Source organism: Malaclemys terrapin, chromosome 3 (assembly GCF_027887155.1).
Source record: "Malaclemys terrapin pileata isolate rMalTer1 chromosome 3, rMalTer1.hap1, whole genome shotgun sequence".
NCBI classification, from domain to species: domain Eukaryota; kingdom Metazoa; phylum Chordata; order Testudines; family Emydidae; genus Malaclemys; species Malaclemys terrapin.
This window is the reverse complement of record NC_071507.1, coordinates 16,671,664-16,683,889: the sequence shown is the minus strand read 5'-3', so window position 1 is coordinate 16,683,889 and position 12,226 is coordinate 16,671,664.

Genomic DNA, 12,226 nt, shown 5'->3' with positions numbered 1-12,226 from the left:
ACCACTGAGGCATTCCCCCCCGGTCTTCCCTAGGGTCCTCTCAATTAGGATCTGGCCTGCCACTGGACATTCTATCAGACATTCCTGGTTCTAGTACAGTTGCCTAAGAAAATATTTCACAGTTTGTATTTCTTCTGAGAACTCCCCAAGTACTCCACTTACTTTGAGACAAGTGATTGGAGTAAAATCTATTCTGTGTTGGTGATGTACTGCTGTATTCTACACACGTTCCTGATCATGGAATTTCTAGAATCAGGAACCAGATTCTCTTCTGCATCACTGAGGGAGCTTTAATGGGCCCTATTCAATTCAAGGTAAATGGTTGTCCCAAGAAGCTCATCAGAACAACTTCCTACAGTAGCAATCAGCTAAGAAGTGGCTTTTCTCTCTCAAGATTTCCTCTGAATTTGGTTGCCATTCACATAAGAAGCGACCAATAGTGCCCCTTCAGGGCATACTGGCCCTTTGAGGCTGGAGTACACATTAAAAATCCTGAATGAAGCAAGGGAAATTGTCTTGCTCCTAGAGCAGGAAGTTTTGTTGATTTATTACTAAGTTTCTTTACAGTAGTGCCCACTGTATGCTGGGTGTTTACCAAGCCCTCACTAAGGATAGTAAGAGCAGCCTATAGGTCACCTGACTAAGCAGATGCCAGTTGGATATATGAGAATAAAACTAGTTATTCTATGTTGCTTTTCATTCCTAGTTCTCAAAGTGCTCTACAGATGAGGTCAGTATAATTATCGCTATTTTAGTGATGGAAAAACTGAGGGACAGGGAGGGAAGTGACTTGCCTAAGGTCACCCAGCAAAGCAGTAGCTGTGAATTGAACCTAGCTTTCCTGAGTCCTAATCCAATGCCCGAGCCACTAGGCCACACTGCCTAAAACTGTGGAGTCCTCAAGCAGTTATGGTGGCCCAGGCACCCATAGTCTCTGACTCCTAAATATGTTAGCTAAGCATCTTTGAAGCTCCTGGTCTGCAGGTAATTTCTATTCCAGGATTCTCTCCCTACAGACCTACAGCACTTGAGTTTCTCCTCAAAACCTCTCCGTTTACAGCAGAATATTCAGGATTGTTTGTGGATTTCCTGCTCAGATCTAGAAACTGTCCCCAAATCTGGGCATTTCAAGACTCATTGTGTCTCACCCAGAGAGATATTGGCGTTGCTCTTAGAAAGACTATTTATTGGAGCTGAGTCTTGTTGCCTACTCCACTTCTTACCCTTTTGTGTAGCACCCAAGACACTGTCAGGAGAGTGGTAGAATGATGTGATGCTTTAGGTAATCTCTGAACCTTCTTTTTTTAAATATATGGGATTTTCCCTGTATTTTCTATTAAAATACTGTCCCCATTAGCAATTGCACTGGCCAGGAGAGGAACTAATTTTGAGGTCTTACCCATCTGCAGTCCTTATGTGCAATTTTTATCTCAGATGAGGTGATTCTGAGGCCTGCACCTTGCATATGGTGGGGGAAGGGAGAAGAAAAGCAAAAGTTAAACAATAAAAGTTCATCTGCAGATAAAAACTGGTTTTCCTCTTGGCTCAGTTTTTTATTGATGAGTGTTTTGGAGACTGGTTTTACTGCTGGCTACTGCCCAGTTGTAATAGATCACAGAGCACCCAGTGCTCACAAGGGAGAAAAGTCAATTTGACTTATGGTAAATTTTTCTTTCTCTGAAGTGGGCACTTTGTTGCTCTGAGAGATGTGACCTAGGGCATCCTCTAATTGGGGAAATATTTAAATCCTTCCTTTTTTCCCCCTTAGAAAGAGGGAGAGATGGAGACATCTTCTTCAAGCGATGGTCCCTATATGTATTCCAAAAGCAGGTGCGCATGTGTATCATGCGCCGGAGCTGTACATTTTTCTTCAGCTGTGGCCGTTGACCTGCACGGTCAACATATATCACCATGTGTTCCATGAGAAGTTATAGGAGGTTATTTGGGGCAACACTCCCACAGCTCCCTCTTACCGTATGGTGGGAGGTGGAATCTTCTCTTCGCACTTGTAGCCTGTATGAGAACAGTCCTTTGTAAATAGATAGTTCTGCTTCTTCTTACTTCTGTAAATAAGTTACTTTGTGTATATAGTAGCCCCGCATGGGGCCCCCCCAACCCCTTCAGGGGATTATACCCCATGTCCCAGGGTTCAAGAACTGCGCCTCATGCTCTCACTCATTTTCCATGAGCAACGAGCACATGCACTAACTCTACTGCCTAAGCAAGACACACCTTGTCTCCTGCTGCAATATCTGCAAGTCCTTCCCATCAAGGACCAGTGACACTCGACTTCTGCACCTCTGCAAGTTCCTCATGGCAGAGGCCCTATGGCCTCGTGCGGAGTCTGATCCTGGACCATCAGTGCCCTCTCTCAGCCCTGCAGACGCCTACACCAGCGGATGAGCCACTCCTTAGCAGCGACCCACCTCAACCAGTCATGGTACTGACCGAACTGACAGCTCCGCCACTTCCAGAGGCTTCTTCAGACTCAGAGGGCTTCTTGGCGGAAGCGCCATCCTTCTCCCCGGTCTCCTAGTGTAGTACGGACTCCCGGGCGCGCCCACCTTTTCTGATGCACTACGCTCCGGACCTGCCTGGCTGGTACCTGTATCCTTGGGGCCCATAGTACCATCAGAATCCAGTCTAGTGACACCACTGGCCTGCATGGGACCCTTATCATTGGCCATACCCACCATCAGCACCGCTGGTACCACCAGTCTCGACAAAAGCCTCCTCTTCTCCGGACAAGGCCCTGATTTCACCAACCCTTTCACCTCCTGACAATCACCACCAGTACCAGGAGCTGCTACAGAGGGTGGCCCTCGACTTGGGCATCACCCTGGAGGAGGTCCAGGACCAATCTGACCAGCTGCTGGACATTCTCCAGCCTCGGGGACCGACGCGTATAGCTCTGCCCATTCACGATGCCATTCTGCAACCCATACAAGTGATGTGGCACATGCCGGCATCCCGCGCCCCTACGCCCAAGAGGTTGGAACGCAGGTACTTTGTGATGGCTAAGGAGGCTGAATTCTGTTCTCCCACACACACCCCAGCCTCGCTGGTCGTTCACGCGGCCATGGAACAGGCATGCCAGCACTCTTCCACCTCCACCCCCGCAGATAAGGCAGCAAAGCACCTGGACCTCATGAGCCGCAAACTCTATTCCTCCATTCCCGTGGAGTTCTTGGGGGATGTCCCGCATGACAAGCGCCAGCATTTCCAAGCCCTGCTGGACAAGGGCTGCCTGACGACCAAGATCAGCCTCTAGGCCATGGTAGATGCAGCAGACACATCATTCCACTCCCTGGCCACGGGGGTGGCAATGAGATGTGAAGCGTGGCTCTAGTCATCCAGTTTTCCCAGGGAGGTCCAATCTGCTTTCCAGGACCTCCCTTTTGATGAAGACAAGCTATTTGCCACAAAAACAGACAAAACCCTGCATTCACTGAAGGACTCATGGGCAACCCTCCAATCCCTTGGGATCTACACCCCCACCCTCTGCTACCGGCAGTCTAAGCCACAGTTCCAGCCATGCCCTACCCGCTGTACCAACCCACCTGCACCGGGTACCAGAAGCCAGCCCGCCAGTACCCCCAGCTATTGGCCATTGCCACCTCCACCACCAACAGAAGGCCCAATTTTGACCTGACAGTTGAGAGCTGTGAACCCCCTACGTCACTGGCTGCAGCCCCCTATGCCACCTTTGGGGACTGTCTCGCCCTATTCGCCCACCATTGGGGCAAGATCACCACAGATCGCAGGGTATTGGAGATCGTATGACAGAGCTACTCAATAGAATTCCTCACCTTCCCATCTCCCCAGGCCCTCCTCGTTCTCCCCCCCCCCGTCTGTCTCCAGGGAGCCCCGCCCAAAACACCCTTCTTCAACATGAGGCGGACACCCTCCTCAGGAAGGGTGCTATTGAACCCAGGCCATCCCCTTCATCGATAGGGGCTTCTACTCCCCGTACGTTCTCATCCCAAAGGAGGACGGGGGCCTGTGCCCTAGCCTTAATCTCTGCTTACTCAACACTTTCATCAGAAAGACCAAGTTCCGTTTGGTGACGCTTGCATCCATCATTCCCTCCCTCCCCTGAGGGGGCACGGTTCGCAGCCCTCGACATGAAAGACACATACTTCTGTATCAACATCCATCCCACCGCAAATTCCTCTGCCTCCGTGTGGGTGATATTCAGGGTCCTTCCATTCGGCATCGCCACAGCACCCCAGAGTCTTCACCAAGGTCTTTGTGGTCATAGCAGCCCACCTTTGCCAGTGGGGGCACTTTGTATCCCCCTACCTGGCAGATTGGCTGCTGATGGCTCCGTCTCTCGCCAAAGTGGTGACAGCAGTCACAGCCCTCCACTTGCTTCTCGCCTCACTGGGCATCTCTGTCAACAAGGAGAAATCTGTGCTCCTCTCGACCCAGACGATCCACTTCATCAGAGCGCACCTGGACTCTGTCGCAGTGTGAGCCTTCCTCCCGGCAGACCACTTTGCCACCCTCACTTCCCTCATGAAGACCCTGCCCCACAACCCGTGCATGACGGTGCGCCGTTGTCTCTGTCTCCTCGGCCGCATGGCGATGCTGCCTGCACGCCTCCATATGCACTGCCTACAGCTGTGGCTCCTCTCGGTCTGCAGGCTCCACATCACCCACCCTCATCCTTGATTGTCCCCAGCTGGGTCCACTCCTCTATTACCTGGTGGATTGATCCTACCAAAGTGATCCAAGACACCCCATTTGTCACCTCTATCCCCACGGCCACCCTCACCACAGATGCCTCCCTGGCAGGGTGGGGAGCACACTTGGCCAGCCATGCCGCACAGGGGAAGTGGACTCCCAAGGAGGCATGCATGCATGTGAACACACCGGAGCTGCACGTGGTCTACCAGGCCTGCCACACGTTCCTGTCTCTGCTCTGTGACCAACACGGCCAGATCCTCTTGGATAACACCACCGCCATGGCATACATAAACAGAGAGGATGGTACCAGATGCCAGTCACTCTGCACAGAGGCCATCTGCCTCTGGAACTGGTGTCTCTGCCACAGCATCGTGCCCCATGTGGCTCCCAGGGGCACAGAACTTCCTGGCGGACGCACTCAGCAGAACCTGGTATCTCAACCACGAGTGGGAACTCCACAATCCCTCTCTCTGCTCCATCTGCCATGCTTGGGGCACACTCCTTGGGGACCACTTTGCCACCCATGCAATGCCACCCCCTCCTATTGCGCTAGGGTTCAGGACTCCAAGGGTGACACCCTCCTTCTTCCATGGTGCAATGGCCTTCGGTATGCTTTTCCTCCAGTTCCTCTCCTTCCCCAGGTCCTCCACAAGATCTGCTGATACCAAGTCAGGGTCATCCTGATGATAGCCCCACGCTGGCCCCGACAGTTCTGGTTTCCCAATGTACTCAGACTGTCGGCCCACTCACAGATCAGCCTCCCCACCCTGCTGGACCTTCTCACCCAGGATAATGGCAGGGTTCACCACCCCAACCCAACTGACGGGCTGGTTTTTGGGATAGGGCTCACATGTAGACAACGCCAGTACATCACCTGTCCACCATATCCTTACACACAGTAGGCGGAAGTCTATGAGGGCAACGCCGCCACCTCCCCCTCCGTGCCATCTCCGTGCCTGTCATCATAAACTACCTCCTGGAGCTCAAGAACTCGGGCTTCACACTCAGCTCGTTTGCGTCCGCCTTGTGGCACTTAGCGCCTTCCTCCCTCCCATGGACGGTCGTTTTTTACTCACCCTACCACTCCCTGGTTTTTGAGGGGCCTGATGAGCTGCTTCCCACCCCATGCCCTCCCAGGACCTCAACCTCATGCTGTCTGCCCTCACCTGGCCTCCATTCAAACCACTGGCCACCAGGGGTGGCTCTAGCTTTTTCGCCGCCTAATTGCCGCCGAATCCATGGGACCGGCGGACGTCCCGCAGGCAAGTCGCCAAAGGCTGCCTGACTGCCGCCCTCACAGGGACCGGCAGGGCGCTCCCCACGGCTTGCCATCCCAGGCACGCGCTTGGAGCGCTGGTGCCTTGAGCTGCCGCTGCTGGCCACATACTTCCTTACCCACCTATCCATGAAGGTCCTCTTCCTGGTGGCCATCACTTCTGCCCGGCGGGTCAGCAAATTGGCAGCCATGATGGCGGATCCCCCCATATACAGTCTTCCATAAAGACAAGTTCTCCCAGCGCCTTCACCCTAAGTTCCTCCCAAATGTCCTCTCCGAGTTTCATCTCAACCAGTCCATCCACCTCCCGGCCTTCCATCCTAAACCGCACACCACTCCCACAGACAGGATGCTGCACTGCCCGGACATCCTCAGGGAACTGGCCTTCTACTTGGACAGGACTCATGCATTTCGCTCCCCAAGTGCATTACAGAATGCTATGTGCACTCCAACGTGACACCACCCAGCAGGATCACGGCACACTGCACGCAGTTGCACGCAGACACCTCCGCCTCGCTAGCAGACATCCTCTGGAATGAGATCTGCCGTGCAGCAATGTGGCGCTCCATTCTCACCTTCACAGTGCACTACACCATCGACCAATGGGCAGCCGCTGACACGACTGTGGGCTGGGCCATCCTGCCTTACCCATCGCATCCTCACACCCATTTCTGAGTGGATCATTGCTCCATACTCACCCACGTTTGGAATACGTATAGGGACCATCACTCGAAGAAGAGGAACCTGTAACTGTAGGTTCTTCAAGATGTGTGCTCCCTATTTGTATTCCAATACTTGTACACTTTCCCCTCTGCTGCGGGCTCTCTATGCAGCAGTAAGAGGGGGACTGAGGGTGTGTTGCCCCGCCTGGCTTCCTATAACCTCGCATGGAGCACACGGTGATGTAAGACGTCCATGTGGGTCAACAGACACTGCTGCAGAAAAGTGTCTGGCTCCGGCACATGGTGCGCATGCGCATGTGTATTTGGAATACAAATAGGGACCACACATCTCAAAGAATCTCCAGTTACAGGTAAGTAACCTCCTCTTCCTCATTTTGGGATCTTGCTTTGCCATACGTTTTTGTTTTTAAACAATAAATGAACTAGCAGATAAAAGATCAAGCCTGAATCTTGCCTGGAGATGGCTATGATCTTTCGTAATGCTTGTTAATCAGAATGTATAGAAACATTTGCCAGTATAGCCATCTTGGTTAGGGGTGTGATTTTTTTTTTTTATGACATTTCTATACTGGGAAAAGCCCTTGTGTAGACACAGTTATGCTGCATAGTTTATTTCATTCAGTGAAACCAGTATAAGCCAGAACCAGCAAAAGAGTGCTGTGTCTACACTAAGAGAGTTTGCCGGTATAGCTGTAACCACAACCATTTTCCAGTGTAGACTAGAGTGGCAATCAGGTCTCTGAACAGTACCATCAGCTGTTACTACATTGTGAAACTAGAAAGAGAGGTTTAAAAAAAAAAGAGAGTGGTGCCTACATGCTTGGAAAAAGAAGAGGAATACTCAGATGTAATGGATCACAGGGTACCAAGTATTCACTTCAGAGACAGAAAAATTATGGGTAGGTGAGTAAATTGTACCTTTTGCCATTGAATTCAACGGGAGCAGAGTTAGGCTAACACTGAGCACTTTTGAAAATCCCAGCTGTTTTTTTCCGTAAACTAATATTGAAGAGTGATAATTTAATTATTTACATTATTTAATTCATTGCCATTTGTTTTTTATGCCCGAAGAGTAATAGAACTGTGGTCAATATTGTGAACATAAGAATGGCCGTACTGGGTCAGACCAAAGGTCCATCCAGCCCAGTATCCTGTCTACTGACAGTGACCAATGTCAAGTGTCCCAGAAGGAGTGAACCTAACAGGTAATAATTACGTGATCTCTCTCCTGCCATCCATCTCCACCCTCTGACAAATTTACCATTTATTCCTACCCTTTGTTTCCTGTCTTTGAACCAGTTCTCAATCCATGAAAGGATCTTCCCTCTTATCCCATGACAACTTAATTTACGTAAGAGCCTTTGGTGAGGGACCTTGTCAAAAGCTTTCTGGAAATCTAAGTACACTATGTCCACTGGATCCCCCTTGTCCACATGTTTGTTGACCCCTTTTAATGGGGTGTATAATGGGACATGCTCCTAACTAAGAATGTCCTTTTAAAGCATTTCAAATAGCCCTTTTTGAACAAAGGCATGCTACCTAAGTCTGCATCTATCCACCAAGCAGAATAACCTTTTAGATGTATAACCTAACTGGCCTGACTTACAGCATTTGTCGCAGCTTTTCAAAGAGTCTAGGTTTGATTTTGTTAACATTTTTCTGCCCCAGCCCACACAAACTCTGCAGACCACGTGAGTAGTATTTGCAATGTGAGTCAGGACTTGTGTTTAGCAGGGCTATCATTGCATAGACCATCCTGTGGTCTGCATTGCCGTTAACCCCACAAATGGGATCTATGCTTTCTGGACTAAAGACATAGTTACTCTTAAAAGGCTGCAACTCGCAGTTCAGCACATTGTCACCGTAGTTTTGGCATGAACTCTTCAGCTCTGTTTCTTGGGCCTTTTGGTGCAGCTTGTTTTCAGGTGGCCTCATGACATGAGATTTCTTTCATCCTTCCTTGCCTTGGCCTTTACAGGGCCATATATATCCTCTCTTAGTCTCTGTTGTCCTCTTCCATAATGTCGACCTGTGACTCAAAGAAGTAAATCACTTTCTGAAGATTTACTACTGGAGTAACTGAAATGTTCCAGTCTGTTAAAAAGGCATCACCAAACAGCTGGAACATGCATCCCCCCCAATCCATGGGACATGCATCCATCATCAAGGCACTAATATGTCTGCTCAGTATTCTGTATATGTGAATCTTCCTAAATCTGGAGGTACCCCTCCACTCTAGGAATTCCTTCTAGCCATAAACATTCCCCACACATTTTTATGTTAAGGAGCTACCACCTCGACAAGTCATAGGCAGGAAGAGTGTGATCATATTGTATACATTTAGAAATACAAGCTTCCAAATCTAATCCCAGACCAATAATTGGAAGTGCCCCTTTGTCCATTTTCCACTTTTTGTAGGATTCCTTTCCAATCATCAGGTTATTCAAGAATTCCTGATGGAGCATTTTTGGCCTCTTACTATTCTCCCTATTTTTCCTTTGCATTGGATAGTTTGCTGTTGTGCCTTTTATATTGTCTCTGAGAAACTGCCAGCTCTCCTGAACTCCTTTTTCCCTTAGATTTTCTTCCCATGGGTCCATACCTACCACTTCTGCAATTTTGTAAATAGTCTTCTTTTTTGAATTTTTCCATCATCCTTCTTCTGCTACTCTCACTTCCTCCTTTCCTTAGAATAATAAAATCTATCATTTCATGATGATCACTGTAATTGCTTTCAGACTTCAGGTTCACACCCAATTCCTTCCTGTGAGTCAGAATCAAGTCTAAAATGTCTGTACCCCTGGTTACTTCCTTCACCTTCTGAAACAACACGTTATCCCCAATATCTTTCAAGAACATATGGGACATCTTGTGTTCTGTTGTATTACTTTTCCAACAGATGTCTGGTTAGTTAAAGCCCCATTACTACCAGGTCTTGTCTTTTGGATATTTCTGTTTTGTTCTAGAAATGCCTCATCCACCATCTCTTCCTCCTGATTTGATGGTCGATAGTAGACTCCCTACCATGTTTTTTTTCTTTTGCCCTTTTATCTTCACCCAGACACTTTCAGCTTGTCTGCTTCTCTCCTCCTCGACCTCAGAACAAGTATATATATTCTTGATGTATAATGCAACACCTCCTCCCTTTTTTTCCCTGTCTGTCCTCCCTGAAAAAGCCTTCAGAATCAATATTCCAGTCATGAGATTTATCCCACCAAGTTCAGTTATGCCAATTAACTCATACTTTAGCTTAGGTACAAGGTTATCGCTATTAAGCTAAGTTCTATACGACTATACAATAAGTAACTATTCCTGCCCCAAAAGAGGTTAGTCTAAAAGGTAATTTAATCACAGTAGGGATGTGTATAGTAGACTGAGTTGCAATTGCCGAGTTCACTGCTCTCCAATCAAAATATCATACATTGCAATTTGGTTTTAGGGGCTGCTTTATCTGTATATGATGTAAAATAATTTACAGGTATATTATGCATACTTACTAGCTATTTTTATCATTAGACATTCAACAGGAATCTTTAAGTGACATTAAACGGGAAAAGACGTCTCCAAGCATGTGCTGGTTCCGCTGTAAATAGGTCCCTGTTGTGTAGCAATCCACACTCTGACTCACCTTGTGTTCTGCAGCCTTGTTTTATTATATCTGGTTCATTCATGACCTGTCTCAGCTGATGAACTCAGGATTCAGTTTAAACCATCCACAAGTCCTGCCTCTAGAATAAACGAGGACGCATAAGGGGTTCAGTTTAAGAGTTTAAAATGAAGTGGGAGACTGAAATAATAAATATGAAGGGCCTGACCACAGCCTCCCTTTAGATCAATGGGATAATAGCACCATTTCCCTGCCTAGCATGAGAAAGATTGTTTTTTAAACAATCCAGCTAGCGCTATATATTACCCTTATGTTTAGTTTATAGCGATTCTTGCCTACATTTATTGTTCCTCACATGTTGCATTTGTGCTTGTGTAAACAGTTCTATACCATGCTGTGATGGGGCACCTACCCCGCACTGGCCCTGAAAGGGTTAAACCAGCCTAGGGAGGCTGAGTGGTGGCTGCAGGAGAAACAGCCAATTAGGGCAGAGGCTGCAGACAATTAAGACATCTGCTGGACCGACCAATCAGGGCCCAGCTGGCCCATATAAAAGGAAGCTGCAGAGCAGAGTGAGGTGGTCTGTGCAGGGAGCCCTAGGGAGAAGACTGGCTTCCTAGAGGGCTCCTGACAGGCTGCCAGGACTTACAGGCACAAGGCCCCGGGAAGAGGGCAAAGGAGCTGGAGCCAGAGGCAGGAGCAGAAGGAACTGAGGCTGCGGGAAGTGGCCCAGGGAATAGAGACAGTGAGCTGGAAGGAAGAGGCAGCAGGAAGCTGCTGTTTGCAGGGGCCCTGGGCTGGGGTCTGGAGTAGTGGGCGGGCCTGCCCCCGGCCCACTAGCCACTGAAGGAGCGGCCCGGCTGTGAATTGCCAAGTCGCTGTGAGGAGTGGCTGGACTCTTGGTGAAGGAGTCCCCCGGAAGGTGACACGGCCTGCGGGGCTGGGCCATGAAGCAGACGCAGAGAGAAAGGAGCCGTAACAGGTCTGCTGGCGGAGGCAAGGACGGGAGAGCCACCACCACCCGAGGGCGCACCCGCTGGAACTGAGCTAATTCCCAAAACTCCCAGCAGGAGGTGCCAGTGTGGTGAGTGACCCCGTGACACATGCCAAGTTGTAACCACATTTGCAAATGATGAGCAGGCAAAATGTGGACAGAACTTCTGATTTGCCTTATTTCTGGGTAAGGGGAGGGTGAATTAAAAGGAAACTCCCACTGTTTTTATTACATTTAAGAATAGTCTCCTCTTGTATCAGAAAGAATGTAGCTAAATGTTTAAAAAACAAACCATATTTAATGTCTGGAAGCAGATGTATTGTGCGACAGAGAGCAGATTGGAACATCCCTTATTTCCTTTCCTCTGCACTCTCCTCCTAGCTGCTGGGAAGTTGTAGGAGAGTATCTTAATAGCCAGGCCTACTCAGGAAGCTAGCAAACACCTCCCCCAATCCTACCCCCATGAAGGCTGTACCAAAGCCAGAGGGAGATGCAGAGCTGGACACCTGCTGCAAACATCAGGATCAGTGATGTAAGACAATGACATAGGTGTTTGACTCAAGGAAGTGGCAAGGGAGATCACTAGGCAAGGAATTTTGAATCCAAATACAGGCTATAGGGGAAATGTTTGGTTTGGGTGTGGGGAAGAACATCAGATTGTTACCTTGATAGGAGTGCAGGGGGAAGGGAAATCAGCCATGAGACAGCTGGAACAGCCAGAGGTAGGTAGCTGTTTAATACATGTCTCTCCATCTGTACAACCCTAATACTCACAAGGGAGGTTTCTTCTAGGTCAGATTCTTAATGTTGCCTGATCATTCAGCATTTTAGTTGAATGATTTCTGCACCGCACTGTTACTGTCAGAGGCAGAACCCTTTAGCCAGGAGATACAAAGCTCATGGCTGCTTTTAGAACCTGGTAAATAATAAAAACAGGTTTGTAACCAACTAATTGAGGTGGGTGGGGGAATAAGCCT